The following is an 18,305-nucleotide window of genomic DNA, read 5'->3' as shown; positions in this document are numbered from 1 at the left end:
TCCCAAACACCACTGATGGCTTTTCTGTTCACACGTGATGGTATCTCCTGAAACGGAACCTTTTGTATGCAATGAAGTTCCCCACCTTTCCAGGCTTTGGTGAATTTTAGGATACTTCTCCTTAGTAATGGGAAGGATTTAAGAAAGTGATCCCCCACACAAGCACTTCTCCCCACTTCTCTCTTCCATTGATGTGGAAAGGTTGCTGTAAGCTTTTAAATCATTAAAACCCAGACAAAACCAGCCATGAAAAAGCATTTCTACCTGGTCTTGAGACAAGCCGGAAGTGTATGGGAAGTCATTGTTGCAGAGAGGCACCTGCCTTTGCTGGCATCCAGCACTTAGAGGCCTCAAGCAGCATGTCTGCTACACGCAGTATGACGTTGCAGAACTGCTTTGGGCTGAGCTGATCCGTGCTGGTTGTCCTTTATACCTTTAGCTGCAACCACCGTGGGCTCCCCAGAAGGTGCTTGGATAACATCCCTTTTCCAAAGGGATCTTTTTCTGGGAGCTCTGATCTCTGCTCTGTGTCTTTTAGTGTGCTGACAGCAGATCTTTTCCTAGAATTGCAGTCTCCATCTTGTTTCTTTCTCAAAAATTGTCTTGTGAATTCTGAGGCTGAAGGAAGATGTGAAAATAAATGATTGGAGGAGAACTAAATTAGTGAAGGTGAAATTGAGAACAGCAGCAAGATATCTCTGAATTTGTATATGTGCTTCCTGAATAGATAATTGCATGTAAATAAGTATGCAGATGGGCTGGTGGGAAGAGGGTAAGCTTGGTAATAATGGATTTTGACAATGCTGTTTGAAAAAGGCTACCGATCTCATAATGAAGAGGTTAGAGGTAACAAACCTTACCTGAAGTTGAAGACTGACTTAAGTGGTTTAAAAAGGATTTTGACTCGTTTATACCTGTGCTACCGCAAATGACAGTCACCATTCTTTTGAATAGAGACATAATTGAGCTTATGGTGACTGCTTGTCCAGAGGTGGGGGAGTGTGCAGCTCCTTTTTCTCCTTGAATATATCTGTATTGCCTTTTTGTGACAGCTTGGGGTAAAAATAATTACTTTAATGTTCAAAGAAATGTGAGTTTAGATTAGATCTAAGGAAGAAGTTCTTTACTGTGAGTGTGGTGAGGCACTGGAAATGGGTTACCCAAGGAAGGTGTGAATGCTCCACCTCCGACAGTGTTCAGGGCCAGGCTGGATGGAGTCTTGAGTGACATGGTCTAGTGTGAGGTGTCCCTGCCTATGGCAGGGGGGTTGGAACTGGATGATCTTAAGGTCCTTTCCAACCCTAACTGTTCTGTGATTTTTTATAAACATTTATCTCAGCATTGTGTGTGTGGGGTAGCGGGGAAGAGGAGTGGGTATGTTAGTGCACTGCTAGCACTGAGTATTCCCAAGAGTTGTAAGGAATGTATCTGTGTATTTGATTCACACGAGTATCAGCTGGTATTGCAGATGCATTTCTTTTATCTGCGAGGTAGGCAAACCTGAGGTTGAACTGGAATGCCTTGTGGCATCGTTTCTCTAGACATCCTGATAGTAAAGATTCTGTAGGTCACGTTTGCTCTAAGCAGCATCTTTACAGTGGATTTTTAGTGTATTTCCACATAATTTAATTATTAGCTTAGTATTCAGAAGCTGGGAAATCTTCATGACTGTTTCTGTTCAGGTTGTTCTGAATTGACTGTGTTGTTGATGCTCACCTGTGTTAAGATCTTTGGGAGTTGGAGAGTAGGTTGATTGCAAAACTTAATACAGAATTTTACACCATTTCCCTTTTTCTAGCAAATGGATCACCTCACTTTGTACATATATGCATGGATTTATAGCCATAATTTCACTGTATACTGGAAGAAGGTAGCCAGGGCATATTCAGAGGGGACTGAACAGCACTTCTTAGATGGCAGCATGGAACATAGTAAATTACTCTTCAGCATTAGACAGTAATCTGTTTAATTGCTGCCTGAGTTTTCTGTAGCTCTTCTAGGGCAAACTAATAACATGTAGCCTAACATGAATATTTCTGTGCAAACAAATAGAACTAAGAATGAAAAGGAAGGGGTATTGCTGATAGGACTGAAATTCATTTCCTTATCTTCCTCTGTTTTAATTACTTTGCTGTAGTTAGTTTAATTTTGCTTACATAAATTAAGCAAAGTGTTCAACTTCACTGCTAAGTATCGGCTGAGTGCCTAAAGCACGTGGAGTTTGCAGCAGAAACAACCTGTGATGAGTTTTGTTTCCGAACCTGCTGACAGAGAATTGATGCCAGAGTCATATAATAGTAATTCTGCCATAGTAATCACTTTCTAGATGGATTTCAGGCTACGGATTGAATTCTCTGCTGTCAAGTGACCTAAACCTAGCACAGAATCTGTGTTAATTTTTGCACATTGCTGCATTATTCAGAGCTCCATAGGGACCATATCCTTCTGGGGGTAGTTTCTGGCAGTAGCTTATGAAACCCGTCTACACAAACTTGGCATGAGCAGAAATAATTCCAAAGTCGTTCTTTTCTGTTGGTTTTCGTGCTATAGTCGGAGCTGTTGTGTGAAAGAATAACTCCTTTGTCTTTAGCCAGAGAGATAATAGACACCCTCTCTGCCAAAGTTTTGTTGTCTCCGTGCCTGTACCGTGCTCACGGACATGCGAGCTGTGCTGCTGCTGAAACTTTTGTGTTGTCGTGTCCGCAAAGCTGGGCTGGTTACCATGTCTGGAACATCAAACTTCTTGCGTTACTCTTTTAAATATGATATTGAGCATTAAAAACATGTATTCTAGGATTTAGGTAGGATTCATGTGCTAATGTGATGACAAAATGCAGCTGTAGATGGATGGAAGTGGTTTTAAACAGGTAGTTATGCCAGATAAGTGTTCATGTTCTGTATAAAGGGAAAGGAGCAATGTTTCATTGCACCTTTAAAAACAGAGTGTGAAGAACTTGTTCCATTCTGTGGCAGTAACATTTCTGAAACAAGCTGGTTGAATCTGAAGGAAGATTTAATCAACATGAAGGAGAATTGTGTTTAAAGCTCACAGTGCGTTCCACTGGAACCTTTTAAAGCCATTTGAAATGTTGCTTTATTATGTAGGTAATGCTGCAAGGACTGTTTTGGAGGGAGGGTCATGGAGGTGGACAGAGTGCTGCTGTGCTCTCCTGCTTTAACCAAGTCACGTTTCGGGGACACTGACCGATTTCCCATAGCACAGATCTCGGGAAGTGCCTCATTCCTGTGTCTCTATTAATCTTCAGCCTGTGAAAGGGAAGATGTGATCAGAATTGGAAGTTACAGAAACCAGCACAATTTTACATCTGAAATAGCGTTCTTCATGGTATTTCACTGTCATTTAAAAGGGCTGACTTCTACAGCATAGGAAATTAGAATGGTGGTATTTGACATCATTATGTGTCTTGTACCACTTTTATTTTGGTGGGGCTGTGATTTTGTGCTTGTTCTATTAGAAATAGCATTGTCCTTGCTATGGGCTTCCTAAAGAAAGGATTAGAGAGACTGCAGAGATTTAAAACTTGTTGAAAGCATTTACCCTATTTAATAGCTTGAGTGGTCCTGATACAGGCAAAGAGAACTGCTTACTGCCTGCAGTGGGGGATTAAGCCAGCTGTATGCTGGGCTGCACCCCCAGAGCGTGAGCAGCAGTCGAGGGAGGGGATTCTCCCCCTCTGTGCTCTGGGGATAACCCCCATGCAGCCCTGAGCCAGCTCTGGGGCAACAGCACAAGAGGGATATGGAGCTGCTGGAGCGAGGGCAGAGGAGGCCACGGAGATGCTGTGAGGGCTGGAGCAGCTCTGCTCTGGAGCCAGGCTGAGAGAGCTGGGCTGGGGCAGCCTGGAGAAGAGAAGGCTCCTGAAGGGGAGACTTTAGAGCAGCTCCAGTGCCTAAAGGGGCTGCAGGGAACCTGGAGAGGGGCTTGGGACAAGGGCCTGTAGGGACAGGCCAAGGGGAATGGCTTGAACCTGCCCGAGGGGAGACTGAGCTGAGCTCTTAGGCAGAAGCTCTTCCCTGTGAGGGTGCTGAGGCGCTGGCACAGGGTGCCCAGAGAAGCTGTGGCTGCCCCATCCCTGGCAGTGCTCAAGGCCAGGTTGGACACGGGCTTGGAGCAAGCTGCTCCAGTGGAAGGGGTCCCTGCCCGGGGCAGGGGTTGGAGCTGGATGAGCTTTAAGGTCCGTTCCATCCCAAACCAGTCTGGGGTTCTATGATTATGGTGGAGACTAGGAGTGGAGGAGCAATTAAAAAGGCAAAGAAAGAAATAGGGGCTCTAATGAAGCAGAGGCAGGCGCTGGTACGGAGGAAGGTGATTTAAATTGTTTTCTAATATTACTTGTGTCTTCTCTTAATATGTTAATCTGAAAGTATGGTACCTGTGATGGTTACCCATGGAGGCAGCTTGTATCCTCAGGTACAATTTTATGTTCTAGGTTTCAGAAGAATTCTGCTTAAAACTGGTAACCTGGTGTGTGTCTCAGTATATCGTACGCATTTTTCCTTGCTGAGGTTAGCAAGGACTGGTGATGGTTTTCATGTTTAATAAAGTAGATTCTTTACTGTACTGAGGTCAAACCCAGCCCCTCCAGCCTATCAGCTGGGATCACTCTGAACTTCCAGAGCAACCAGGTTTTGTGTAAGGCCTGACCGTCCTAAATTGGTATTTAGGAATATCTTTTGGCCTGTGAAATGGGAGATTTGAGGCTGTGGAAATGTTGAGGTTTTGCCCTTTTCATCTGTCACATCTGAAGTTGGTTTCAAGAAGCCTGTTTTATTCTGATGCGAGTGAAATGATCTGTGGTTTTCTTGAAAGCTGAGCATAGGGGCTACAGTGAAACCTGACTGTGCCTGTGTTAGTGCAGCAAAAGTAATTATTACACAGAATCACTCGTGAGTGAGGAACCTTTCAGGAGGAGGAGCGACCTCAGCCTGAAACCGAAACAGTCAATTTAGGTTCTGTATTGACCTAATTTTGACTGTTTTCCCCTTTTTCTTTTCCTGGTTGCTGTGTGAATGTCTCCTATGGGGGCTGTGAGCACAGCAGAGGAAGTGGACTCTCTATACCCGGAAAGCCAAACGCAAACACGGTGCTCTCAGCTCTGCGGAACAAGCTGCTTAGGAGAAGGAAGGCTTTGCTTGCTGCAAGCTTTATGTGTTCTAGTCTTAACTGCTTGCACTTTATGGAGGAGAGAAATGAGTTCTTAATTGGTAGTTTTCTTGTGGTTTATGCTATTATTTTAGTGGTTTCACCTTAATGGAGTTTTTGGGATACGTGTGGGTTGTTATGGAGGTGTGTTGTAGGGGCTCAGTGGTTTGGTTTATCTAAAATGACTTGATCTTACACAGAAATGAAAGCGAGGAATTTTCCATAGAATTGACTTTTATGCCTTTTCAGTTATTTTGTGGGACTTTCAATGACACGCTTGCTTGCTTCAGAAAAATTCCGTGTTTGTGTTTTAAGGGAAACTTGGTGTGGAAAAGTGACATTTGAATTGGCTTTCCTTTGAAAGACATAAACCTGCTCACTCCCATCGGTGATGGGAGAGAATCTGATTCATGTGTGGCACTGGCAGTACCTTGTCCCTCAAGGCTTTGTGTTGCTCCTACCTCAGTGTATAAGTCATGGGAGGCACCACCAAGGCTACACACTGTAAGCAAGGAGTAGCTTGCTTGGTTTAGGTCTGAAGGAGAGAATATAGTGCATTTACCAGGGGAGAATAATGTTGATGAGGATAAGTGAAGCAGCTCTCTGTGGATGTCTGAGTGTCTCCTGATGGAGTTAAGGTTTAAACCTCTGAATTGATTTTTATTTCTTTGGTTTTCAAATGAAGACCTGTGTTACTGTAATCATAACAGGTACTGGAATATCAGCTCTGATAAGCTTAAGTCCTAACACTTCCATTGCTTTAACTTGACTTAGACTGCACTGGAAATGGGGAGTTGGTTTCTGCACTTGCCATTGTTGTGAGCAGCCATCAGAACGGAGGATTCTGTTCGCAGGATGCTGGGGGCTTAACAGGTTTTTTAGGCAAGTGCCAAAAGCCTGAAAGTTTCTTTCGGATTTATCAGCTTCCTCTGGGGAAATGGAAGGTTATCTCAGCAAACACGAACTGTGCATCTGGCTTGTGGCTTTAGAACGATGGAGGCCACATTGTGCTGCCTTCGTGTTAGTGCATTGCTTTGTGCTACCTGAAATCGCGCTTCATGTTACTTAGATGACAGCTGGATAAATACAGGAAGAGTGGGGTTTGTAGAAGGAATTCCTGCTGGATGAACTAATTATGGAGGAGAGGATGCAGTTGATGGAATCCACTTGGATTTCCCAGAAGAGTTTCCCCTAAAGTTTTTCACCAAAGATATTTTGGAATGCTGAGCATGAGAGTGACCTGTCATAGGGAATAATGGGCTAAGGTGAAAATGAGGATAGAAATAAATGCTCAGCTGTCAGGGCAGAGGGATGTCATCTGTAGAATTTGGTGCTAGGCCCTGTGCTGAGGATCAATGGACTCAAACACTGAGTAGGCCAGAGGTGATCAGTGTCCCCGGTGATCCATAGGCAGTGAGGGATGACTGAAGGGTTGCAGAAGGACCTTAAGTCTTTAATTACTGTTTAATAACACCAAATGAAATGCAATATAGATAAATGTAAGTGTTGCAGTGCAGGAAACACAAATCCAAGTTACAGCAAATTATGATTCTAAACTGTTACCGCTCGGAGAATCATAGAATCATAGAACAGTTTGGGTTGGAAAGGACCTCAAGATCATCCAGTTCCAACCCCCCTGCCATGGGCAGGGACACCTCACACTAAACCATCCCACACAAGGCCTCATCCAACCTGGCCTTGAACACTGCCAGGGATGGAGCACTCACAACCTCCTTGGGCAACCCATTCCAGTGCCTCACCACCCTCACAGGAAAGAACTTCCTCCTTAGATCCAATCTAAACTTCCCCTGTTTCAGTTTTAACCTGTTACCCCTTGTCCTGTCACTACAGTCCCTGACGAAGAATCTTGGGATTAGGACTGGTAGGGCCACAAAAAAACACCAGCTCGGTGCTTGGCAGCTTTAAAATGAAACCAAAGCCAAAACCCAAATCTCTATGTGAAGTGTTGGGGATTAATGGGAAGGAAACAGTGGCTAAAGGAAAGCATCACAGAGCCATGTGGAGACTTGTGGAATAGCCACGTCTTGAAGACTGGGAAGTTTGGTCTGCTCATTTTCTACAAGCTATTTTAGAGCTGGAGAAGACTCAGAGCAGGGCAACAAGGATGTGTAAATGTAGAAGAGTGGTTGAGTAGACATGAACTATCCAGCAGGGTAAAGAGTTGATTTATAAAAACAGTCATTTCCACAAGAGAAAACTCAACTTTCAAGTGAAATGTAGGCAAATACCACGTGTATCTCTCAGAACACTGCTGCAGACACTCTGAAATCCTCATTTACAATGTGCCCTTTAAATCAGGGCTGAAAATAAGGTCTTGCCAGTTACCTCCAGTGCTTTAGTGTATGTGTCCATCTTCTTGACTTGGCTTCATTCCTGGGAGGTGTTTCCAAGCCGGAGTTGCTTCACTCATAGGTTAATGAGGGATTTGTTCACTGGGTCTTGTGATCCTTACAGACTAACGTGTGAAGTGAACATAGCCCATAACAGGGATTATGACTGTTGCTGTAAGAACAAGTCTCCCAAAGCCAAGAGCAGAGTTCTTCCTCCTTCACTTTCCTTCTATGTGTTTACACAACAAAGCTTGTGCTTTCTGTGGTAGTTGAGGAAATAATGCCCTTTATGGACATGTGGTAAGACTGTTCTGAAGTGGTTTCTGCAGTATTGTTTGCATTGTTTTGCTATAAAAACAGTGAAATTTGGAAAATGGGATACCCATATCCAGTTTTGATGTAAGATAATCCAGCCTAGATCCAGCACTGTGAATGTTAAACTATTTGTCCTTTTTCAGACTTGTTACAGAAAAAAGGCTTTCTGACGGTAATAGAACAGGAGGGATTACTGTGTTTTCTGTAACCCATCTTGATGTCAGAAATGTTTTCTTCCAAAACATGCCTGAGGAAATTTTGGACCATTATTTCTTAATGGACGTTCCAGTGTTTAACAAAGGTGAATCAGAGACTTTGGCTTTGTTGTGCTGCAGTGAGGGTGAGAATATGCTGCTTTTTTAAGGCTAAGACAAAAGAAATGAAGGCTCCAGAGAGACCTTAATGCAGCCTTTCAATACCTTAAGGGGACCTATAAGAAACCTGGAAGAGGGGCTTTAGACAGGAGCCTGCAGGGACAGAACAAGGGGAATGGCTTTAACCTGCCAGAAGGGAGATCGAGATGAGCTCTTAGGCAGAAGCTCTTCCCTGTGAGGGTGCTGAGGCGCTGGCACAGGAAGACACCTTAAAGCTCATCCAGTTCCAGCCCGTGTCCTGTCCCTACAGGCCCTTGTCCCAAGCCCCTCTCCAGGTTTCCTGCAGCCCCTTTAGGCACTGGAGCTGCTCTAAGGTCTCCCCTTAAGGAGCCTTCTCTTCTCCAGCCTGAACAAGCCCAGCTCTCACCCTGTCTCCATAGGAGAAGCTGGACTTCTTTATGGGCCCATAGCAGTTTGGTTTCAGGTTAGCTGCTTTCTCCAGTTACAAATAAACCTCACTGGGTTTTCAGCCCTCACTTGCATAAGGCTGAGGAAGTGCAGCTCTTCACTGTAAGTCTTCATATCTACATTTTCACTGCCCATTGCAGGATGAAATCAGAAACCTCAGGGTTGTTGGCTTACAAGAAGAGTCTGGAGCACGGCTCAGATGTAGAACACTGAATGCCTTTGAAGCCTGCTCTATGCTGTAATTTCCAGTGTGTTCGTACAATGGCTTCATTTATAACTGCTCGTAGTTCAAACACATTGTCTTAAGTAGTCAGGCCTATTTTAAATATCACTTTTATACTTCATAAAAGATAAAAGGCATATAAATACACCCTTCCCTTCAAGTACTTATTCATATATATGTATTCCCTTGTTGGAAGGTGACTTAAAGCAGAATAAGTGCTTCTGGGAAGCCACACTTTTCCTGCATGGAATGTAGATAGCCAGCTACCAAAAAATGAAAGCCAAGTGAAACAAATTATCACTCGAATCCTTTTTTCATTGCTGTATTTCACTCAGGTTCTGAGACACCATCTGTAATGTTAGCAGATTAATTTAATACCCCCCCAAAAGGCTGTTCTTTTAAATGCATGTGTGGCTTCCCACACGAAAAATCCTTTGTATTTCATGTCTCTTCTTTTTCAGTCTTTTCTCTTTTGTTTCAGCCCAAAGCTCAAGTTTGTCTTAAACCGTAGTGTTATTGACTGTACCAGGTACAGGAGAGGTGTGAAAAACAAATGTCACTATACAATGTGTTTGAGGATTGTCTTTTTATAGGGACACACGCTTTTCCCTAAGAAAACTGTCATTGAGATATTACTTTTGTTTCATTCAGCTATAGATAATTCTGTCTGCTGGCAATTGAAACCTAAATGAACTCAAATAAAATATTCAAGCTACTACACTTGTAATAGTGTTGTTAAAAAAAACCCAACCCAAATGGGTCATTTAATGGCTTTGACTGCTTAGATTCCCCCCCTGTTTCCCGACTGCTGTGTTTCATGTCACTTGCTCACCACACAGGAGGTCACAGGCAATTTGTCAGTGTGATTATGTTCATGCATTAGGGTGAAAGCATCACCTTGTTCATCTCTGGTAGCTTTATGTGCCCAATAGCGGAGCTCTAAGGAGGTCACTGAGCGCCAGTACAGCCACATCTGCGGGGGGGATGCAAAAGGCAAACAAGAAACCCAGATCTTCTTCCCAGTGCTTGAGTTCTGGTTTCCTTATTGTGAAGGAGCAAAGGTTTTGACCGTCTGCCTTTGCAATTGGTTTGTTCAGTAGAAACTGGGTAAGGAGGTTTTGGAGTGGTTATATTACATCCTTGACATCCAGGAGTTTTGTGAGATAAAGCAGCACAGTAGCAGCTATTCACGGTGCCTCCTTAGGTTAGGAGCCACAGAAGGTATTCCCCTGCTAGAGTAGGAATTAAACCCAAAAGAGAACAGAAGGAGGGAAGAACCTTCTTAAGTCCACCCAGCACCCATCTCCAGAAGGAGCCACTTGGTCCTCACTGCCTCTTGGGCTGCTTTTGCCAAAAGCAGCGTTAGCAACGATGGGGGGAAGTGGGCACAGAAGTGTAAATGGGATCCTTGGAGTGAAGCTGTGCTGTAAATAGCACTCTTGCATTTTAGTCATTTGATCTTTAGGTTTGTTAGGCTGCCTATGGTTGAGCAGTGTTGAAATCCCTGGCCTGGCTTTCAGCAGTGTTGGAAGGATTGGAATAGGCTTGGAATGTTCAAAATGACTGCTGTGTTGGATGTCTCTTCAGTGTCAGGATATCTATGGGCCATTAAGTCTCCTCTTGTACTTATTTGGTAGCATCTGTTAAAATGTCAGATAAGTGCAATAAGTTTCCTAACCTTAAATTACTCTGGAAGGAAAATATAGTTCATGGTGCATGCTTAACCCATCATTTTACGGTCACATTGGCATGTGGGTGAGTGCAGGACCCAAACCGACTGGTTAATAATGACCAATGTGTAGATAGAGCAGAGGGTGAACAAACAGGTTGTACGGAGTGTTATTAAACGTGTTATGATAATCAGTGTCTGGAGGCATGAGAAAGGTGAGGGCTTTGTAGCACTGGGCATTGGAACAGGACAACAACAACAGCTCCTGCCCCCCCCCCCCCCCCCCCCCCCATCACTGTGCTAGTGGGTAAGGTTGTACATTCTGACCAACTTTATTAAGATGCTAAAAAAAAGGCATACTCCATTGGAATGATTTCTTTGTTAAGCAGGAAATCAAATGGACTCTTCAAATTTTCATATAAACCCAGGAGTACAAGCTGTTAGGATGTAAATGTCACCTGTATTGAACACACAGGGTGATGTGGTAGTTTTGGGGTTGGTGGGGGTTGGTTTGTTTTAAGGCACATGAGGTGAGCAGAAAACCCCCAGTTTAAAGCACAGATAACTTTCTGCTTCTTTTCTTTATAATTCCATTGATGTCTGGATGCTTTCCCATAGTTATTTAGAGTGATGCTCATGAAGAAACTGTTGCCAACTTAGAATATGGTGGAGTGGATGCTTGCTTAATAATGCTGAAAATCAGCCAAGACCTGTCTAATTATGGACTGAAGTGTTACGTTGTGTGCTTGGAGTTGTGGAGTTCTTGATTTATCAATGTATACGTGCCTGTGTAATGAACTCTGTGGGACAGCAATTATGCCTGGTAACATATGACTCAAATCTCACTTTTAATTAGAGATTAAAAAGTTGAGAAGGCAAACTCTTGAGCAGGATGGAAACATGAGCCTTTGTTTTCAGCTTAGTCCCTAATACAATCAGGTCAGTTGCATTTACATTACTGGAATTTCAAGGCTATTGCTGTTTTCCTGCTTGTTGATTTGTTATGTGTGAGGCATCACTGAAACACACGTTGTGCCTGCAGATGAATTTCTCTGAGTTAGAACAGGAACCAAGACTTCTCAACAGTATGTATTTTGTTTCCAACATGGATATATGTGCAAAGAATTTCAACTGTGATTCGATTTGGTTTTAGAATAGCATCCAAGCTCCCTCAGTTTATCAGATGAATACCAGCTGGTGCAACTGACAGCCAAAACGAGAAAAATAACCTCAGTTAAAGATGGAAATCCCTATTCATGAGGCCATTGCAGAGCTTTTGCTTTCCAGTAGGACTGGTTGAGCAACATGTTCAGATCATTGGTGGAGTGTATGGTTTTCAAAGGCAGATGGTCATTGTGTTTAATGTCTGTGTTAATGTTCTGTTGATAAAAGTCTGAGTAAGTAGTTAATTTCTCTAGGAAAATACAATGAAACTGTTGGGATCAGGGGATATGTGACCTATACTATGTTTAGTGGAAAAGCTTTGCATTCATTTAGCTGTGTAAGATTGCTGTGGACTTTTACCTGCTGAAATGCAACATCTGCTTGCTTAGATTAGGAAGGGAAAAAGATGGCTTTGTTTGCTCTAAGATGAACGGAAAATGAGTCTTTTTCATCCCGTTAATTGGAAGTTTGCTCCATGCTGCTGTTAAATGTCTTTCCAAATACTGAATGGTGGGTGGTCCTCGTCTCAAGAGACTCCTCAGACTTGTTCCTGTGAAATCAGACATGCTGGTGTCATTCCATACTATACCTCTTTACAGCTGGAGTTGCTATTGTGGCAGGTTTTCTGTTTTGTTTCTTATATTTGAAAGCTTCAAGTCTTCTTTCTGTCATGGGTTTTAGCTTGAGAGGAAACCAGTGCAGCTGGAACGTGCTTTGCTATACCTGAGAGTAGTTGTTCCTTTTGTGAGTCCTGCTCTTCTAGGTTAGAACAACAGGAGGGTGCTTAATTCTCTCACCAAAGTGTGGACAATATTGTGGGTTTCTATGAACTATTCTTCCTGCCTGTTCCAGTAATTCCTACATTAAGTAGGAGCCCTTCTTTTGGGCAGCTGGTTTATACTTCGGTCATTTTCTGATGTGTTCATTTGTGGAAGAATTCAGTATAGCTGTTAACCTACACGGGTATAACCAAGAAATGATTTGAAATTGCAGGCCTGCTGCACATGGGTGCTTTGTGCCTGAGCTGCTTTGCTGAGCATGCTAACCCTTAATTCTTGGACTTCCTCACTCTCTTTACTTGGCTTTGTGACATTATTACTCACTTGTACTTTTTAATAGCATTCCTTTGTTTTCTTGTTTTGGAAATTTACATCATGTCCTTTCATTCACCCACATTGGAGCAGCTTTTGGCCACAACATCTTCATTCAGAAATTGTCTGGAACAGTGAAAAGGTCCCAAATACAGAGACTTATCAAAAACTGCTTCAGGTCGTTGATTTCTGTTGTACTGGATGAAGTTGAATGAAGTGCTGGATGTGCTGGAACAGTAAACACAGTATGGGAGATGTGTAGTTGAATTGATATTGCTGCAGGCTGGCGATTGTTCAAAGGAAAAGAAATGAACACTTGGGTTCAGTGTCAGTGAGTACTATGGGTGGATTTTAACCTGGTTTGTGTCACAAAAGGGCCTTGTGAGATCTCAGTGTTTTCTTGTTTGTGTTGTTACTGACGTAAATTACGTGATTCTGCTGACAAAACCCGTTCCTTTTACATGCATCCATACATATATGTGTGTGTATATATGTATATAGACATTGTGGAATGTGGGAATATTGGAATATTCCATGTTTTAAAGTGCAGACTTGGATGGCAGTTGAAAGTCATTGCTGGCTATTTCTAGCTAGCTTTTATGGCCAGAAATCCCAACTGAAATTAAGTGGCTTCTTTACCGATGGCCAAAGGCCAGGGCAGAATATGAAGGCTGAACCACTTCCTGCAGCTGGTAGAACTGTGCCAGGCAGTTCTGTGATGGTTTGTGCCGAGTTACTCATATTGCACCTTGTGCCTGTGGGGAGGAAACAGTCAGTTTTGTATTGGTGTTGGAGATCACAGAATCCCAGGTTGGAAGGGACCTCAAGGATCGTCTGGTCCAACCTTTCTAGGCAAAGCATGACCTAGAGTAGATGGCCCAGGTCCCTGTCCAGTGAATCTTAACAGTGTTCAGTGTTGGGGAATCCACCACTTCCTTAGGGAGATGGTTCCAGTGGTTGGTCGTTTGCATTGGGAAAAATGTGCCTCTTGTGTCCAGTCAGAATCTCCCCAGGAGAAACTTGTGCCCATCACCCCTTGTCTTTTCCATGTGACTCCTTGCACAAAGGGAATCTCCATTTCTTTGTAACCACCCTTTAAATACCAGATCATGGTGACAAGGTCTCTCCTGGGCTGCCTTTTCTCTAGGCTGAGCTAAGTAAGAGTAAAGAAGTAGGACTATCAGCTTTCTGCCAATTCCAGGAGAACTGGCTTGGAAAACCTGTGCTGATATAAGAGAATAGAATAAATTAAATATATTGTGACTTGCAGCCGTACCACAGGACAGAGATTTTAAAATCCCAAACTCTTGGAGTACCTGGAGAAGTCCTGAATGTCTCTTGCATCCGATGGAAGCACACCATAGTTGCGAAGGATGTATTGAATCAAGAGGGGATAGTTCTAAACCTGATTACCCCTCCTGTCAAACTGTATATTGGTCTCTAAATATATTTGTTGTGCTACAACATGTCAGATTTTATAACTTTGATACAGTTAAATAGTGGAATTCACAAATATAATTAGAGGGTGAAAGGCATGTAAAGAAGAAAGGCACTTTAATGACATTCAGTTTTTATTGACAGCCCACTAATATCTGCTACATTCACATACAGATTTCTAATGTAATAATAGGAGTGGATGAAAGCTCTGCTGTTTAAAAGCTCAGTGCGGAACATGTTTATCGGATGTGCTCTGTGAATGCAGATGGGAAGTTTATTGAGCAAATTAAGGCTAGTCAGCACTCATCTGCAGCTTAAACCACATAAGCCGTGTCCTACTCTCTTATGGGGTGTCATGTTCAGGTTTTGGCCGTGGAATGGTTTGTGTTGGAAGGGACCTTAAAGCTCATCCAGTTCCAAACCCCTGCCATGGGCAGGGACACGTTCCGCTAGAGCAGGTTGCTCCAAGCCCCTGTGTCCAATCTGGCCTTGAGCACTGCCAGGGATGGGGCAGCCACAGCTTCTCTGGGAGAGCAATTGTGGGGAATGCCAGATAAATGTTTCAAGATCCGTCCTTTTTTGGTTTCCTTAGGATCTAAGGAATATAGTAGTGTCTTTTGTGAAGTAATAAAACACAGAAAAATACATAATAATAATAATAAAGAAGTAATAAAAATGTGCTCAGGCAGTTGGGTGCCTCAGAGAGGGAGTTTGCAGCACCCAGCAAGGGAGTCTGAAGAAGGGACACCATCCTGCAGTGGGTGGGCTGTGGGGGAGCTGAAGGTGACTCTGGCAGAGCTCAGGTACCCAGGGCTGGACCCATCCTCCAGGCTGAGGCAGGAGTCCATGCGGTGGGATCAGAGCTGCACGTGGGATTGGCACATCTTCCTGGCCTGATGGCCAAAGCAGCCGCGGTGGTGGCAAGCATCACATGCTGGTTACAGCTCCACAGTTGTTCTTCCAGACAAGTGGAAAATGGAAAGCAGGGAGGTCACTAGCAACCCTGAGAAATGAGATGGGGTCGCTTCGTGAATTTATGGAATGTTGTAGTTTTATGTGCAAAATTATTCATCTAAGACCATCTGGGAAGTTTCTCTTAAGGTTCTGGAGAGCACGGGGAATTATAAGTGAAGCTGTCAAGTGCTTTTCAGTATCTGCTTGTAGCAGAATGAAACAGCCCTGCTGAGGTGATTGAACATTCTTCTCCTTTGCTTTAAACTGGTGAATTTAAAGCAGCCTCAGGTTACTTTTGATGTTTGTTTGATGACAAATGAGATGTGTCTGTGCTTCCTTCTGCTTGCTGCTTCTCAAATGAGATTTCTAGAAGTATAGGCTGGTAGAGCCTGTAACACAGTATTGTCAGCACAAGTAACATACATGCTGGTGTGAAAGTAGGTGCTCTGGTCTTTCCCGGTGAGTAGCAAGATACATTCCTCTTGGCTTTTTGTTGATGAACTTGTAAGTATGTGATGAGAGCAGAGGGCTGAGTATTGAACCCTTGAGTTAGTGTAGAAGCCCTTATGGGGGTTGTGTTTATCTGAGGATTGAGTTTAAAAGAAAACCCTAGAGGGAAGGTTGCAGGGTTTTAGCAGGAGAGCTGGCTAGGTTGGAGGGAAATACTTGGAAGTGATAAATTTCTTCTTCAATAGTGTGTTGTGTGATGTGTATCCAAGTGTTACCTGCTTTTTCTCCTCTCCCATTTGCAAAGTGGTGAGGGGGAAGAGCCAAATGACTGAAAGGAGCATTCATTAACGGAGATCTAAAAGCAGAAGCAATAATGTTTTGATTGTGATGGTCAAGAGCAGGGGCTGACAGCTTATACAGGAATAGTGTGGAAGAGCTGTGGGTTTGTTCCTGGGATGTGTGCGGAACGAGACAGCATCAGGGATAGCACAGGGCTGAGAAGATGCTGCTGATTTCTGTTGGTTTTGTGTTTCAGGACTTCCAGTGAATGGAGGAAGACTCTTTTTACTAGAGATTCCCCTCGTCTAAAGATACCAAGGTAGGAGAAGCTCTTCTCTATGCTCCAGTCTGAAGTATCTATATAGCTGTTTAAATACAACTGCAGTTGTCCTCTGTTTCTTGGCTAATCTGCGATCTCCTGGAATTGATACATGGAGCATTGGACCCTGTCTTTCTACATTGGTTTGCCAGTTTTCAAGCTGGTTTGTTGTGTACTTAGAGAAGAAGGTGTAACAGCTTTCACCTATTTGTGTTTGATCATTGCTTGTTTTTTCCTACTGCAAAGTCTCCTGTGTTCTGTGAAAACCTCCCTGGCTTGCCTATGGTTTGAACTTCAGTTCCAACACTGAATATTCTTCAGACTTGAGTTTTGCAGAACAGGCTTAGAGCAGCTCTTTAATTAGGTCTGTATTTTAATATGTATTTTTGATCATTTGAAAGCTAAGGAAAGAATTCAAGTTTCCTCTGTCTCAAAGTAGTCAAGTGCTGCTACTTTATACATTGCCTACTTTATTTTTGCTTTGTCATACTGCTGTATCTTCAGAATTAAGTCCACATTGAGAGGAGGCTCACACAGAACATGCTGCATGTATCTGGTGTTTTAAGTGATGGCTTTTTGGCTGGTTCGTGGCACAGCTAAATGTTGGAATGCAGGTGTTTTCTGATGAGCTTCAGCCTTCTGGGGGTTTGGGGTAGAAGCAGCCGGGAGAGACCAAGACTATCCCGTGGTGCAGCAGGTCAAGGGAGGTGATTCCTCCACCTCCACTCAACCCTGGTGGTCGTACGTCCAGTTCTGGGCTCCTCAGCACAAGAAAGACAAGGAGCTGCTGGAGAGGGTCCAGAGGAGGCCACAAGGATGCTCAGGGGTCTGGAGCAGAGACTGTGGGAGCTGGGCCTGGTTAGAGAAGAGCAGACTGAGAGGGGATCCCATCAGTGCAGAACAACAGCTCAGAGGAGGTACCAGGAGGATGGTGCTGGACTCTTCTTAGTGGTGCCCAGCAACAGGACAAGGAGCAGTGGCCATAAACTAAACCACAACAAGTTCCACCTCAACATGAGGAAGAACTTCTTCCATTGAGGGAGGCAGAGCCCTGGCACAGGCTGCCCAGAGGGGCTGTGGAGTCTCCCTCTCTGGAGACATTGAAACCCACCATGGCCACGTTCCTGTGTGACCTGCTCTGGGTGGCCCTGCCTTGGCAGGGCTTGGACTGGATGATCTCCAGAGGTCCCTTCCAACCCTAATGATTCTGTGACTCTGTTGGGCCTGGCAGAGCAGGGCTTGTTGATTCCAAGCTGTAGGAAGTGCCCTATGATGTGTTCCAGGATGTCAGTAGACTAACTAGATGCAGTTTAACTAGGCTTGACTCCTGCAGAACAGTTCCACATTTCCTTTCAGCTCTATATACTTAGTTCAGGTGGTTGCAGATGGAGGCAGCTACTATTAATATTTAAAACCAAACCAGTGATTTCACCTGTTACGGGCAACACGGGAGCCGCTAAAAGCACTGGAGATGAGTTGAGGAAAGTGAGGTGATGGTATTCCTAACTTCGGTTCTTATTTCGCTCAGAGGCAGTACGAGTGACATTGTATGTGGAGAATGGAAGTGTCCCTTATGAATTCAGGCTGTATCATTACTCTAGAATTAGAAACCAGGTTATGCAAAACGGTGAAGCCGTGTTTAAAATTAAGTTTTCTTAATTTCAAGGTCGCCACATTTTCCTGTTCAAGAGAGAACTGGTTCTGACTTCTGACTTGATTCCGATGAGTGGTCATGTTCTTTTAGTAGTGTTTCTGATCTCATTCTCAAAAGCTGTTTAGTTTTTCTTCTGTTAAATCCCAACACTTAAATAAAAAGTATTGTTGGGCAAATTTGTCACTCAACACCCCCAACTCCTTCTCCTGCTCTCGATCCAGTCTCTGCCCAGCCTGTTTCTGTGATTGGGATTTCCCCAGCCAGGCTTAGGACCATTGTACTTTAATAATACAGCACTTGTCTCCTTCTTCTTAGGCTCCAACTGTATAAAAGTTAAGTAAAAGTTACCTGTGAACACAAACAGCACAGGCTCATCAAGATCCATATCTGGCCACATGCACATTAGGGCAGTTGTTGGGAACTCCATGTGCATGGGAATATGACTGTGTAACA

At 43.7% G+C, this 18,305-nt stretch overlaps 1 protein-coding gene across 8 annotated transcripts in view; it reads left to right on the top strand.

Moving 5' to 3' along the window:
• The window catches only part of TANC2 (tetratricopeptide repeat, ankyrin repeat and coiled-coil containing 2), a 218,465-nt gene that overhangs the window by 14,668 nt on the left and 185,492 nt on the right, over positions 1-18,305 (top strand). For all 8 annotated transcript variants that reach the window (XM_065698868.1, XM_065698863.1, XM_065698867.1 and 5 more), the window contains exon 2: positions 16,136-16,198. The gene's annotated coding sequence lies outside the window, so the exon portion shown is untranslated. The remainder of the gene's footprint in view (positions 1-16,135; positions 16,199-18,305) is intronic.

This window comes from Lathamus discolor, chromosome 20 (assembly GCF_037157495.1).
Source record: "Lathamus discolor isolate bLatDis1 chromosome 20, bLatDis1.hap1, whole genome shotgun sequence".
NCBI lineage: Eukaryota > Metazoa > Chordata > Aves > Psittaciformes > Psittacidae > Lathamus > Lathamus discolor.
Note: the sequence above shows the minus strand (reverse complement) of the source record. Positions and strands in the feature narration are given on the sequence as shown.